The sequence below is a fragment of the Chinchilla lanigera genome, unplaced genomic scaffold, assembly GCF_000276665.1.
Source record: "Chinchilla lanigera isolate Chin_1 unplaced genomic scaffold, ChiLan1.0 scaffold00032, whole genome shotgun sequence".
NCBI classification, from domain to species: domain Eukaryota; kingdom Metazoa; phylum Chordata; class Mammalia; order Rodentia; family Chinchillidae; genus Chinchilla; species Chinchilla lanigera.
This window is the reverse complement of record NW_004955433.1, coordinates 717,738-720,767: the sequence shown is the minus strand read 5'-3', so window position 1 is coordinate 720,767 and position 3,030 is coordinate 717,738.

Here is a 3,030-nt window from a genome sequence, read left to right as displayed (position 1 = left end):
CCAAATATTCCCAGGAGAAGGAAGAAGCCAATTGTGTCCAATGTTATAGGTAAGATAAATAATGAAAATTGATTTAGCAACATGAAAGTAATTAGTGATTTGACAAAGACAGGTTTAGGGGCTGGAGATATAGTTCAGTAGCAGAATGCTTGTCTGGCAGGCACATATCTCTGGGTTCATTCCCCAGCACTGCCAAAACCCAAAACTCCTCCCACCTCGCCAAACCTGCAAAACATAAACAACAGTTTTAGTAGAATGGTAGAAGCTGAAGACTGGTAGTTTCAACATAAACTTAGCACACGATGCAGGGGTTCCACATCTAGGCATTTACCAAGAGAAATGACGTACCCACACAGAGACGCTTATTGCTCTACCCTGGAGCTCCACCCCCATCTGCACACAGGGAGGATTTGGGGTGTTCCCAACACAAGAAAATGATGACTGTCTGAGATGATGGGTATGCCTCTCGCCCCAGTCTGATCATTACGTAGTGTATGTACACATTGAAGCGCCACACCGTTCCAAATAAATATGGCCATTCACCATCTGTCAATTAAAAACTAAAATTAAAATATAAAGGCTGAGCTCTCACATCCAAACAAAGGTATAAGGCAAAACAAGGGTGTATTCTTCAGATAGGCTCAAGAATATGTCATGCTATTTTGATATATATTAAAAAATATATATATTCAAAACATCAAACCATCATTTTCAGATATTATTGCTAGTGAATAAAAAGAGTGTATTTAGCATTAAATTGAAAAAATATTAGTTGATTATCCTATGGCTGATACCTCCATCTGGCAAGTGTAAAATTGTGAGGGTGGCGTGAAAATTGGTTTTGTTTAACACTTTCATTTGACAGAGACATAAAAGGGATGCCCGAAGCTCTCTTTAAGCACATTGCACTGATAAGCTCGTATGGAGATCGCTGCCTGTCGCGTCTGAGCTGCTTCTTTTTCCTCCTGGAGAAAAGGAGTGTCATACAAAAACTCCACATGGGCTGGGGACATAGCTCAGTGGCATAAGTGCCTGCCTGGCAAGTGCAAGGTCCTGAGTTTGATTCCCGGTACTGCAAAAAAAATAATAAAATAAAAAGAAAATAAAAACCCCACATATCCTTCACGATGCATTGCAAGTAGACTCATCTCCATAACACCCTATTTCTCGAAATAAACATGACTGCTCCTTTCTTTACCTGAGGCTTTGCTATGCTCAGCCAAGACTTTACTTCCCATCTTCCCATGTTAGTTTGGCCAAGTTGCCAAGTTCTGACTGATCAAATACATGCAGAAGTATTATGTTGTTTTGAACTTCTGTATTGATAGCACCTACCCTCGTGCCTGGCATATAAATTGTGTTGAGTAAAAGCTTGTGACATGGCCTGAATACTTTATTCATACATCACATTTTAGTGACTCAAGATAAGTATGCATAGTTTGTTAGGCTTTGGCTTTTGACAGGAATTATATTAAGTAATTTCAATACATATACATATATATATATATATTTTTTTTTTTAACCAGGAATTGAACTCAGGGCCTCGTGCTTGCCAGGCAGATGCTGTGGTGCTGAGCTACATCCCTGGCCCCTAATGTATTTTATTTTGAGAATGCATCTTTTTCCTAACACAACTAAAATATTTCAAATCTATAAATGGGTTTAAAGGAAGATTTATTGCTTTTACATATTAATAATTTCACAAGTACTTGATTCAATAATTAATAAAATCGTTATTCTCTAAAGACAAATAAGTAGCATATCACGATTTCTAAAGCATTCTTGTTTCTTTCATTCATTTTATTTCATTTTATTTTTTGGTCTTTTTGAGACAGGGTCTCTGTAGTTCAGGCTGGCCTTGAACTTACTGTGTAGCCCAGGCTGGCCTCAAACTCACAGTGATCCTCCTGTCTCAACCTCCTGAGTGCTGGGATTACAGGTGTGTGCCACCATGCCCAGCTGAAGTGTTGCCTTGATTTGTTCTTTTCCCCCTTGATTTGGATTCATTCTGTCAGTTGCAGGTGATGCTGGCTGAAGGTGGTTTCTGTGAAACTGCTTAGGTCAAGTAGGAGAACATCAAAGTCTTGTCCTTGTTAGTCACCAACAGCTGTCAGATGATCTTTTTTTCTTTTATAGTTGTAGTTAAGGTATAGTGCCTGCCAGGTGTGATGGCCCAAGCCTGTGCTCCCAGCACTTAGGAGGCTGAGGTAAAAGGGACACTGGAGCTAAAGGCTAGGCTGGGCTACATAGTGAGTTCAAGGACAGCCTGAACTACAAAGCAAGATCCCACCTCAAAAACAAAACAAACAAAACAAGAAGAAACAAACCAAGTCAGACCAAACCAAAAGAAAACAAACAAAAAAATACCCCCAAAATAAAAACCAACTAACAAAACCAACCAACCAAAAGGCTACCTTGATTGAACCCTGGCTGTTTTGTCTTGTTTTGTTTTTTGAGACAGGATCTCATTATGTGGCCTATAACTCAAAGTGATCCTCCTGCCTCAGCCTCCTGATTACTGGGATTACAGGCCTGCACCACTAGGCCCAACGAAACACCAGTTTTTACAACAGCTGTGTGCTTGGGCAGTCAACCTCTCTGAACCTGTTTTCTCACCTGTAAAATGGAGATGATAATTGTGCCTATTTTCGAGGGCTGTTCTGAAGGTTAAGCGGATTAATATAAAGGAAAATCTTTTTAAACAGTGCCCGGCATACAGTAGGTGATCGTGTATTTTTTTGGGTGAACAGTCATCAGTTAATTCATTCAACCAATCAGTATTTATCTATGAACATCACTGGATTGTAGAAATTTATTTGCCTCTTCGAATTACCAGGATGTGAGCTAATAAAGAGCGCGTCCACAGGTTTAACAATGGTTTGATTTATCCGCATGTCTTAATGGTTTCACAGGGTCACAGCTCACCCAGCACACACCTTATCCTGGTTAGGATGAGCTGGTCAAAACCAAAAGAAAAGCAAACATTTAAAATCTTACACCATCATCTGTCTCACAGTAAGGTTGGGATGA